This window comes from Podarcis raffonei, chromosome Z (genome assembly GCF_027172205.1).
Source record: "Podarcis raffonei isolate rPodRaf1 chromosome Z, rPodRaf1.pri, whole genome shotgun sequence".
Lineage (NCBI taxonomy): Eukaryota > Metazoa > Chordata > Lepidosauria > Squamata > Lacertidae > Podarcis > Podarcis raffonei.
Genome location: NC_070621.1, coordinates 29,844,686 through 29,857,497, shown reverse-complemented (window position 1 = coordinate 29,857,497; position 12,812 = coordinate 29,844,686). Strand labels below are relative to the sequence as shown.

At 43.7% G+C, this 12,812-nt stretch overlaps 1 long non-coding RNA gene across 5 annotated transcripts in view; it reads left to right on the top strand.

The window, feature by feature from the left end:
• The window catches only part of LOC128406202 (uncharacterized), a 136,578-nt gene that overhangs the window by 82,611 nt on the left and 41,155 nt on the right, over positions 1–12,812 (top strand). For 3 of the 5 annotated variants that reach the window (XR_008328424.1, XR_008328423.1, XR_008328421.1), the window contains exon 4: positions 8,936–10,051. The exons of the other annotated variants lie outside the window; for them this stretch is intronic. This is a non-coding gene — a long non-coding RNA (uncharacterized LOC128406202). Of the gene's footprint in view, positions 1–8,935; positions 10,052–12,812 lie in introns of those variants that run through there. 5 annotated transcript variants of the gene reach the window in all.

Genomic DNA, 12,812 nt, shown 5'->3' with positions numbered 1-12,812 from the left:
AATGGTTAATCTATTTTTAACTAAAGCTTACTTTTGTAATCTATCCAGTGCTTAGAGTTCTGTCATTGATCTATGATTTATGTGTTTTAAACCACCTCTTGGCTGCAACATTGGTTTCTATCCAGGATGCTGAGCTGAATACTAATTGCGAGATCAAATTTATGCTGTTGGGCTAAGCAGCTGACGGGAGTTCTCTTTGCAGGGCTCCCATAAAGCATGCCATGGCGCTGGAACCTCAGTGAAATACTTTTTGGGGAGGGGCAGAAATACAGCAAATGTTTGCTGGGGGGGGGCGGGCAGGAGAGAAGGGAAGTGTGTCCTTTTCAAAGGGGTATTTTAAAAAAACCAGAAAAACAGGGCTTGCTGAGGATGTGCTGGATTTTGGCTCAATGCATTGCAGAGATGCACTGGTAAGAGAGTGCAACACATTGATATGAGCCAAAGATTCAATTGGTTGTTCTGAATCAATATGGGAAGGTCAGACCTTCTTACCTCTCTGCATCCCTTTGTGTGAACAGAAGAAGCCCCCACCTATCCCTTTAGAGTGCTCAGATTATTGGGGAGAGGAGGGGGCTTAATGATACACACAAACCCCACCCTCTGACTACTCCAAATTGCAGCCAAATCATACTCCTAGTAGCCTTTTAAAACCGTATCTAGGAGGGGAATCACCACAGAAAGTCAGAGGCCCCAGCTTCCCCTCTGCCCCCTATAAACTTTTAGCATGGAGTGTTGCCCAGTACTCCTACCCAGGGCCAGCTCTACAATGAGGCAGAGTGAGACAGCTGCCTCAGGTGGCAGATGGTGAGGTTCGGGGAAGGAACACAGTTGTGAGTGCCATGTGCTGTGCGCTGTACCCTATACACTAGCCTGCTGCCCTCCAGTGCAGTGGAAGACACTGGCCTTTCACCAGTATTGGAGTAAGATTCCATTGCCAGTCCAATCAGCTTCTGTGTGTTCCTTGGGAGAGGGTGCTGTCTTATCCTTTGCCTCAGGCAGCAAAATGTCTTGAGCTGGCCCTAGCCCTACCTCATGCTCATCCTTGCTTTTGATACTGATTCACCTGCCCTTTACCAGCTGACAAGCAGTGCCTTCCGAGTCTCTGTAGCACACAGCCTTCCACCCCTTGACTATACCCTATGGATTCCCCCTCCCCTTCCCATCTGCTTAAAATGTGTGATTAATAATAATAATAATAATAATAATAATCTGTTGCTCTCCAGATATTGCTGGACTGCAACTCCCACCACCCCTGACTATTGGCCATGCTGTCTGGAAATGATGGGAACTGGAGTTCAGCAACATCTGCATTCCACACCACTAATGAATATAAACAGGTATATTTAGCAACCAGGAATCTTTCTGGCTTGCAGTAATGATCAGACAAGTCATCTACCATAAGGCAATGACACAAGTGAACAAATACACAGGACTGGGAATATTTTCTCCTGTTTTGTATTATGTGACTTTATTTTGACACATGTCGAGCAGGCAATGTGATTTATGAAGACTTCATAGTATACTAGTGAACGCGCTGTAGTGTGTTTTATTAAGTGTAATAAAGTCTTAGTAACATGAACATCATCTGTGCTCTGTCTCTCTTTGCTTTGTCTCTCTGCTCCCCCTCCCTGAACATCAAAGCAAGCAGGGATTACTGTTTCCCCCATCAGCAGTGTAATTCTTAACAGCTTTGCACAGATCCTCTGTGTGTGTGTGTGCTTGTGTGCGTGCTCGTGCATGTGTGCTTGTGTGCATGCATGAATGCATTTAAAAGAGAGAGACAGTGCACAAGCAGAATAATCCAAGTACAGTGGTACCTCGGGTTACATACGCTTCAGGTTACATATGCTTCAGGTTACAGACTCTGCTACCCCGAAATATTGCTTCAGGATGAGAACAGAAATTGTGCTCCGGCAGCGCGGCAGCAGCGGGAGGCCCCATTAGCTAAAGTGGTGCTTCAGGTTAAGAACAGTTTCAGGTTAAGTATGGACCTCCAGAACAAATTAAGTACTTAACCCAAGGTACCACTGTATAAATGGCAGCCTCCACTCCCAACCATAGCAAAAGTTCAGCATGTGTGAATGCTCCTTGTTGGCCATTCCCTCCTTTCTCTGGTTACATCCATATTGAAAAGCACAATGTAAAGCATATGACTCCCCTAAAGAATCCTGGGACATGTATTTAATTTAAGGGTGCTGGCAATTCTCGCTCTGTGAGGGGTAAGCTACAGTTCCCAGCTGTCCTGGCCCACCCATGAGGTGGAGTGAAGCAGCAGCATCAGGTGGCAGAAGCCCTCATGCTGGTGTCCTCTTGGTTGCACCTTGCTGTCTCCAGCAGTGGTGGCTGCAGGGTGAGCTGGGTGGTGTGGCAGCAGCAGGGTGGAGCAGCACTTCCCATTTTGCCTCAAGTGACAAAATTTGATGCACTAGCCCTGGTTCCCAGAATTTGTTGGGAGAAGCCATGTGCTTTAAATATGTTCTTCAATGCCCAATGTGAGTATGAGCTCTACAACTGGAGGTAGAGCAAAGGTTGCAGGGCCATTCGCTGAGGATGCCGAAGCTGCCTTCTCCACTGCAAATCCTGCATTAAGCAGAGGGCTTGCACTATATGACCTACAAGGCCCCTTCTGTTCTTTCTTCTGTCTCTCCCGACCCCTCTTTCAGTTCTCTTTCCCGCTATCGAAACTTAGATTGTAAGCTTCTATGTAGCTGCATAGGGACGCGGGTGGCACTATGGGTTAAACCACAGATCCTAGGACTTGCCGATCAGAAGGTCGGCGGTTCAAATCCCCATGACGGGGGGAGCTCCCATTTCTCGGTCCCTGCTCCTGCCAACCTAGCAGTTCAAAAACACGTCAAAGTGCAAGTAGATAAATAGGTACTGCTCTGGCGGGAAGGTTAATGGCGTTTCCGTGCGCTGCTCTGGTTTGCCAGAAGCTGCTTAGTCATGCTGGCCACATGACCTGGAAGCTGTACACCGGCTCCCTTGGCCAGTAAAGCGAGATGAGCGCCGCAACCCCAGAGTCGGCCACGACTGGACCTAATGGTCAGGGGTCCCTTTACCTTTTATGTAGCTGCATAGATATAGTTAGATATGGATTGTGCTAAATAGCTGACTCATGGTATCCATGGTAATGAAGCCACAATAATTGAATGGAGCCTCCAGTTTCAGAGGCAGTAGGCCACTGAATAGTGGGCTATTGCCTTCATGTCCTGCTGGCAGGCCTCCCAGAGGCATCTGATTCGTTGCATGAAGAAACAGGATGCTAGACTTGATAGAACTTTGGTCTGGGTCAGGAGGAAGGTTCTGATGTTCTAATTAATGACGAAACTAGTTAATAGGTGACCAGTCTGCTGTCACCAATCTGCTTTTCTTCCCTGCACCCCCTGGTAACATCTTGTTGAAGCAGATGAGTGGTGTGATACCATCACGTTCAATGAACCCTTGCCATGTAGTTGGCTGCTGCACATGGCAAAACCCTGACTGTTATAATGCCATAAGTGGGTCCTTCATGGGTCCTTGAAGCATGTGGAGTGCTCCCTCTTCAGCACCTCAGTTACTTAGGGATGGGTAGTCTTGTACATTTTTCTCAGTTTCTCATTTTCCCAGTCTTAAGTACAGCTCTTTCTTTTAAGCCCATGAAAGTTCATCAGTCTTTTACTGCAAATTTATCCTAATATACAAACCTGTAAGCAATTTTGCCTAATATACACATTTTTTGCAGAGCAATGTTCCTTAATGGAATGCATTCCTGTATGTCATTTACACCAGCCCATGCATTTTTATGCACACTTTATCCTGCATGTGCCTTTTTGTACATACTACTTTGCTGAAAAGCTGCATTGCAAAATTTGGAGAAGCGGGAATTTTACAGGATGTTTGTGTTTCATTTTTCATATTGTTTCAGAAAGTGAGAATTAGGCAGAGTCACCATTATATCCCATCCATAGTCACTCCATGCCATTCACTTTCCCACCATGCCCACTATCAATCAGAATTATGTGACTTGAGAGCAAACCTCAAGCTCCCTCCTCCAACACTGCTGATATTTTGGCTCCATAAGTGACAGCACTCACATTCTGAACTTCAGAAATAAAGAGAATGATGTCCCAGCTCCAGCTTGGAGATACGGGTACAGATGGTGACAACTGGGTGTTGCAGGTGAGGCAAAAGATGAACTATCACTCTGTGATAACAAAGATGCATTGCATGTAGAAGATCCTAGATCCAGTGCTTGGTTTCCCTAACTTCAAAAAGCACCATGTAGTAGTTGCTTATGAAAGACTTCTGTTTATATTCCTGGAGACTTATTGTCCCCAAAATAGTCTGACCTGATTTGAGGCAGCTCCTGCCATTCCTGTGTCCTCTTTGCCTCCCACTAACCGATTCTGGGCTGAATCTTCCACACTGATCAGCCTGAGCTTCCCCAGGGATACAGCCACATGGAAGAAACAAATTGGACCCAGGACATCCTTGGTTACAGCTGCTGCTTCCCATTAGCAATTTGGGGGACTGTTGTGGCTCGTTTTTCAGCTTGTTGCACTTGCACAAAGGATATTTGTATTTTTACCAAATTTGGACTTCCCGTCTGTCAGTCAGTCCGTCTGGCTGGCTGGCTGCTGCAGGGTAGAACAACATTATGACAATTGTAACAGCACATTCTTTGTGGACTACTTCTCTACCATGGAGCAGCTAGTTTAGCAAATTTAGCATGCTGAAATGATATCCATATAAGCAGTTGTGAAGGATTCCCAACCCTCCTGCAAGATGGTCTCATCCCATCTGCCTTGCTCATAGGCAGGGTGGGTTCCAGGTGTGAGGGAACCCTAGGCAATGAGCCCTCTGGTGTATCTCCTCCTCTTCCACTGGTGAGTCCTGGTGATCAGTGTTCGAAACAGCATTAAGCTTCGGGGTCAAATTGCTATTACACAATGCCCCTGGATGCAGTGCATTGTGGGAAATTAAAAAGGCAGCTACACTCAGGCAGCTGTGTCTCTGATCAGTGCACCAGAAAAAAGTGCACTTTTAAAATATCTAATTAATACCTAGGTAGGTATTAATGGTGGGTCTTTCTGAGGAACTGCTCAAGGGTACCAGTCTCTAGTGCTGGCCATGTTTATAGGATTCACTGCCACTGAACTGGTGCAAGCTATTTTTTGGTCATATTCTTATGTTTTGGATAAAGGCTGCTGCTGTATGTTCAGAATGCAGTTGAGTGCTGAATTGAGACTTGATCTGCTCTTGCACAATGCCAACTGTGAAGGGCTAGCATATTTCGTCTGAAGTCAGCAGGCTATCAAGTCTCGACTGCAGGAGGCTTTGCAGTGCAGAACTCACTTCCCTCTGTTGTAGGCCTTATTTAATCTATCCCCAGTGTATTCTTTGCTTTAAAAGGGGAAGTCTTCTGGTTTCATGCAAGGATCTTTTGCTTGTGTGTGTACATCCATGTGTGTGTATGTGCACGTGCATGATTCTTACCCTATTCCCCAACCCCTCCACCAGCCAACTAGTGGGTGCATGTGGGCATGAGTATGTGGGTGAGGCAAAGGGACCCAATCCATCTACTTCATCCATTTAATCACCTATGTGCTTTATTGCTTGTAATGCATACTATAGTTCAGATGATGGGGGGAATTAAACCCACAACGTGGATTCTTTGATTAACTCTCATTATAGTCACATTATAATCCCCAAGGATTCTAATACAATAGCTAAGGATTTAGAATCCCAAGTAAGGGAACTGGGCCCCTGTAATTTGAACACTGGGTTCATTTATGTTCATGTATGTGATTGGCATGCATGTTACTTGTGTGAGCGCACACACGGCATGGTTCTTTCCTTCAGAGAAGCCTCTTGTGAAGAAGCACCCTGCAGAATAGACCCGCCCCCTCCTCTAGGGAAGGAGACACACATGTTTAATTAGGATCCTCCTTAATTAAACACTAGCCCCACCCCAAATTAATTTGGGACTAGTTCTGAGGTGTGGTGGGTGACCCCCCTGGTTGGTGCAGGGTGGGTTGGCCTGATGGGGGGAACTCAGCTCAGAGCCATGGGGCAAATCTGGGGGGTTGTGCGCAGCCCTGCTGGAAGACAAACTGGCCCAGAAAAAGGCGGCTATGTGCAGATGTCAGCACACAGTATAACAGTTTGGTTGATGATTTCATGGAGTTCCCAGGTCACAGTCCAATTCATATTTACTATGCTACTGCAAAGTGGCTGAAAATGAGTTTGAGCAATAAGGTTTTAAATATTAACACTGAAGCCAACGCTCCATCAGGTCAGGCATTGTGCAGCAAAGTTCCATCAAGTCAGAATTTGCTTTAAAGAGACATGTGGTGTCCTTCTCGCCAAAGTAATGTGACATGGAGACCCTTATCCTAATGCTATTCCTCAGCTTCCAAGTAAGTAGGAAGTGGGAATTTTATAGAATGGCTGTGTTCCAGTTAGCGTATAGTTTCAGAAATTGGTAGCTTTGCCTTTGAATGCTAACTGGATTTGAATTCTCTCCTGTCCTGGTTGTAGAGAAGCTACTCCAATTCCCTTTTATTTATTTATTTATTTATTTATTTATTTATTTACGGCTATTAGCCCATAAAATATGTACAAACATAAAAACACAGAGACATAAAAACCGATATATCCGACAACAGAAGGTGAACACCACGATGCAAGGGTGGGTCATTGAGCAGAGCCAAATGACAGCTTGGGGCCAGGAGAGCTCCAAGGGACGGATCACAGAAAAAGGAAAACTGAAGACAAAATCCGACATGCACACTCATCATAACAGCCCGATTAGTTTTGATGTTGTTGTTGTTTTTTGGTGGTTTTTGAGTGTGAGATAACCGCATTCAGGAATCTCGCCACCTGCAGAGTTACAGAAGGATCTGTATCCTGCAAAAGCAGTGCGGCGTGTGACTCAACAGGCCTGCCAACCAAGCGCAGTAAAGCAGGACCCAGGAATTTAGTCCTGGCTATGCTATGTAGGGGACAGTTGAACATTATATGTGAAAGAGATTCAACAGTTTCCCCGTCACACACGCATAGCGGAGACACCAAACCCTTGGAAAATCTGTGGCTCAGCAGGTTCGATGGAAGGACATTGAACCTTGCACGAATAAATGCAAGTCGGTGTGGTACTGATGAAAGAGATGACATGTATGATGGAAGGCCAAGTGGTGGGGTTCCAATTCCCTTATCATTTTGGTTGCCCTTAATTTGCACCCTATCCAATTCTACAGAGTTCTTTACTGTACCCTATCCTATACTTCACCATTCACCAGTGTATCTTATTTTCATGTATGTTTAAAAATCAACAAAAAGGGTTTGTTTTTTAAACACAGGGTGGGGCTTGTATTCAAAGGGTGAAAGTGCTTGATTAGGATCAGGCCGTCTGAAGGGTCATGCAAAAAATGACACACTAGTAAAAAAAACCAAAAACCCCACCAGTCATCTGACAAATGGTTTACTGCTGTAACTGATATGGTGATTTTGTCTAATCTTATATATCTGACATGAGTTTTCTTGCCTTAGCAAAGAAATAATTTGCTCTTTCAACAGTCCTGTTTATCATGAATTAAGAAAAGAAAGAGGGGGAAGGAAAGGAAACAAGAAAAAAAGATGAAATTTAATATTTATTGCTACACTTTGTTTCCCTTTGGGAAATTTCAGAGAAAATGATCTCCCCTTTATTTTTGTGTATTTACTGAAGGCTGCTTCGTATGGGACATTTTCCATACTATGAGAAAAAAATAGTTCATGTGATTCCATTATAAGATATGAACCATTTTATTTGGATAACTATTTCTATGGTAGTTGCATCCTTTGGAGGATTTTGGTCAGCTTTTTATTTTATGACCCTGTTTTAACGTAGCTTGCTTTTCTCTCCACACTGCGTATGAGCATCTAAAACTTTACAGGGTTGCAGATCCAGACAAATGTAGTTCTACATTTGTTAATATATTGGTAAAGGGGACTGGGGCACATAATTATATTCTTAAGAGCTGGAAGCATCACAACATAGAATTGTAGAATTTGAAGGGATCCCTAGGGTCATCTAGCCCAGCCTCCTGCTATGAGGGAATCTCAGCTAAAGCGTCCATGATAGGCGGCCATCCAACCTCTGCTTAAAAATCCCCATTGAAGGAGCAATGAAGGAGGTCTTCTAACAGGTCATAGCACTCTTAACAAATTACAGTTCCCAGTCCATGAGGTGAGGTGAGGTGAGGCAGCTGCCTTGGGCAGCAGAGACCCAAGAGGTGGCACCTCCAGCAACAATGACAGCTTCCAGCATTATCTTGCTGGATGTTGCTGCCACTTTGCTGGCTGCTTTTGATTCTCTGTATACTTTGATAGAAGCTATGACTGTTGAAGCAGTATGATACAGTGTTAAATGTATAGCGCAGATGGGGCCTGTGTTTGGATAGGATAGCAGACCTAACTGGATTAAGCAAAATGCTATGAAGGCTTTATGCTGCACAACAGCTTTCAAAAATATGAAAACCAACAGTTCAAAATTGAGGAGCCAGTCATTGTGTGTTCCATCCTAAGTGCAACCTGCGTAGTATGCAATTGAACCTAATATGGTTAAGTCTGGTTTCCTCCTACTTATGACTATGCCTTAAGACAATCTTTGAGACTCAGCATCCAGCCAGTTTCCCCTTCTTCCCCTCCCGTTTCTTAACTTTGAGCCTGATGAAGAATTCTGGGAAACTCAAAAACTTGCTCACTATCTTATGTCATTTGGATGGGGGCATAATAACAGTATTGCTCAAGTGTGGCTTTTGGAATTTATCTGATGCAAAAAGCTTCATTCATTGCTTGGTTTAAGCTGGTATATATTGCAGTGCCACAACCTGGCCTCTTGAATGGTGAAAGGATAGACAGTGCATGTAGGAAGAACATTAGCAAAGTAATGATTTCTTTTTCTCCTTACTAGGTAACTAGCTCTGAGGAACAGGCAAGGAAGGCCCAAGGAAGTTTGCTGTTCAATAAAGGATGCTGGGTTGCTTGGCAACCAATCGTTAGGCCCAATGGTGCAACCAGCCAGCCAGGCATTCCAAACTGGCTGCTTCCATCGTCTTACGTCCTAACACAGGTGTTTCTCCTCGGCTGATTTTACTGCCTTTTTGTAACCCCTGGGGTCATGCATCCAGAAAGTCCTGGGCAGGAATTACAGCTGTATATAATTCCAAACTTTTGCCCCCTTTCCTAGAATGACTATTAAGGTATTTTGTCCACAAACTGGAATGGTCTTTTGTATACTGAAAATGTGATTCTCATTCCCGGTTACACATGAATGCCCTTATACCACCAAGGTTTGTCAGCAAGAACAAATATAAAACATATAAGGATGCTGAAAGTGTATTTTCAAGTTCAGGTGGAGCTCACTTCAATGCTTGGAAGTTTGTTGTGATGAGCATCACAAATGAATACCATATTGGACTAAGTAAAAACAACATGCCCAGTGTAGATGAGAAGACAGGGCAGGTTATTTGCCCACCAGTGAAAGGTCAGAAGTACTTCTGAAGAGCATTCATGTATTTTTCATATTTTCTTTCTCTTTCTCCAATGAAGTAAATGTATATGCTGCAAACTGCATTTTTCTGGATGATATTATATGGTTTTAGTATTATATCATATGCCGCTCTGGGTACTTTTAGTAGACAAGTGGGATGTTACACATGAGCAACATGTGTTTTTAATTCTCTTTTGAATGTTTCTAAATATCTGTTTTTGACCTTCTTTTATTTATGCTTCCAGTGTTGTTTGTAAATCGCTTAGAGGGCTCTTATGACAATCAATTGAGATATACATTTTGTATTATTATTATTATTATTATTATTATTATTATTAATAATAAGATCTGATTGTGGCAGCCTGCAAATGCAACAATCATTCTGCCAGTGGGAACCCCTTTCCTAATATAGCAATGCCACTAAGTGGCTTGGGGTGACAAAAGTGTTACAGTGTTGACCTATTGTATATTTTTTCTACTTTTACAAGACCTGCACCTATTTTTCTGCTTGCACAATTAAAATAGTTTGAGCAACAATACCAGCCTATCCCAGTTCTTGTGCTGATGCTACATTGGATCTCACCCATATCATCATTATTATTAAGCTGAGAGAGAGCACCATGGCACAATGGAGGTGGCATTTTTTATTTCCGATATGCATTTGCTCTTTTCCCAAGAACCTCAATATGATGTATACAGAGAGTTTCCTTCCCCTTTCTTATCCTCAGAAAACTCTATGAGGTAGGGACTATGGCTAGCCAAAGGCCACACATTGAGACAAAACTGCAGCTGAGATGTCAAATGAAATTTTGGCTGTCATACCAGAACATGGCAAGGATTTAAAAAAACACAAAACACCAAACCAAGTATTTAATGCCAATTTTAAAAATTTAACTTGAAGGGGCATTTAAAAATAAAACTCTAAAGCATCTTTAGAAGAAACAATGGTACAAAATTCAAAGTTCTGTGCAATGGAAGGGCCTTTTCAGTTGCGGCTCTTAAGATGTGGAACTCCCTCCCTTCTGAGGTGTATCTTGTCCATCTCTTTATAGTTTCAGCAAATGTTTAGAGGTGGAGAGACCTGATCCTACAAATGGACTACTGGCTGCTCCTATTAATAATAATTGTTATTTAGTGATTGGTACAAGCTGTTGTTTTTAAGGACTGGGTTACTTTCTGTGCTTTTATTTGATTATCCTGTAAACTGTGGTTTGTGGAAAGGGTGGTATATACACCATCTTAATAAGAAATAAAGACCCTATAAAACCAGACACTCCTTGCAGTATTTTCCCTTCCAATTGGGTCTGGCTCTGATTTGCACCTTTCTGCCATGTCATTTTCCACGCGTCATCAAAAGCAGCAGCATTTATAGAGCACACACACAGAGAGAGAGATGGGTTTCCATGGGCAAATTTGTTTAAGCTCAGGGACTGTTGTGGTTTTCCAATGGTATGATGTGCAAGAGGCCACCAGACAGGAAACAATGTTTCAGAATGAGAAGCCTGATGACAGGGTAGGGGGAGCCCTCTTTCTGCCTTTCTCAGTGGTTATGCCAGAGTAGTTTAAATGAGCGAGTGATGAGTGCATTTGTTTTTAGAAACTTGAGGCCAGCTTTGGCAAACAGCTTATTCTAGTTGCTAGACGTTATTCCTCTCAGCACTGATGATACCGATATGTGAGCAATTGGAGTCATCTCTCCCTCTCTCAGGACAAAAGGTATTGAGGTTTCCTGCTGACTTTTCAGCAACTTCAGAAGCAATTATCTAAAATGCTTGGGACTAGCACATGTCAATCCCAGCATGTGGTGTTGCTTAATACAAAGCATCCCATGCATTTCATTGAAATACATGGGACTTAGCATGTATTGGATGCAAAACTGGATGCAAGACTGCTTTTTTCCCCCGCACACACACACACCCCTGCCACGAAAAAATAGAGAAATTGGGGAGCTGGAGTGATCCGCCTGAAGTGAAGGTCTCATTGCTCTCCCAGCTTCTCAAAACAATGGGTCACTGGCCCTTACACAGAAAGACACAGGGAAGGAAAGGTGTGGGGAGCTCAGTGCATCATGTTGTGGTGGCGTCAACCACACCAAAGCTCCCTTCCCTTTGTGTCTCCCCACTCCCTTTGGTAAATACCAGTGACCAGCTGCGTTGGAATGTTGGGAGAGTAATTGTGCCCCATCTGCCCCACCTCGCTGACTGCTACCAATGACATCTCTAAGTAGGGTTGGGAAAGCCATTCCATCAAGCTGCCTCAGTGGAAGAACTGTGAAGAGCTCTGGCTCACTCCATCAGAGTCTTCAAAGCATTCTAAAACCCTTCAGCATAATAACATGGTGCAGGCTTGGTGGGAGGGAATTTCATAAGTGCGGAGTCACCACAAAGAAGGACCTCATTCTCATGACCACCCACCTGACTCATCTTTGAAGGCAGCCCCACATAGAGCTTTTTGCAGTAGTCTAGTCTGGATATGATTAGATCAGGGATCACTGAAGCAAGGTCAACCCCCTCCAGGAAGGCACATGTACCAGCTGAAACTGGTAAAAAAACATTTCTGGACACTGACTCTGCTGGGCTTCCCCAATACATGTATCTTAAGATAAGTGAGCTTAAAGGAGTTCATGGAAGGATAATTTCCCAACCCCTCTTCCTACCTGCCACAAACCTCTCCTAAAACATATCCCACCTGTTGAAAACACTGCTGAATAATGATGGAGTATGCACAAGGGGCTGGTGCAGCAGGGGGAAGTCTGCTGAATTTTGGGTGATCCTCCCCTACCTCAGCAGCTCCTCACAGGCCATCCTACATGGGCCTCCTGTGCATCCCGATGAAGTTTTGTTTGGGGGTATATGTGCAGATAGCTGATGTGTGAGCAAACAGAAGACTTTCCTTCTGTCAGCTTATTTAAGTTTACATTGCAGGTTCCAACCCAATGTGTGTACAGTAGGGCAAGGAATACAAAGGAAAGGAACTCCAAATCCACGCTAAATCCAGAGGATAGCAGTCCCTTTATTAGAATTAAGAATGCCACAAAATTTCAACAGAGCTTTCGAGATCTTCAGAATTGTTCCTGAGGTTGTAGGTTAAGCAAAACGTGTGTGTAGAGGGACCTGACTTAGTGTTAAAGCCACGAAGTCTGCATTGGCCCTAGTCTTAAAACTGAGTGTTAGAAATGGCTGATTCCTCATATTTGAGAATATAATATGCGGTGGTTGTTGGATCTGTTGCAGATAACTTCTTAAATCTGCTATCTTTCAACCACTTCACTCTTTTAAATTACACCTGTAAAACAACA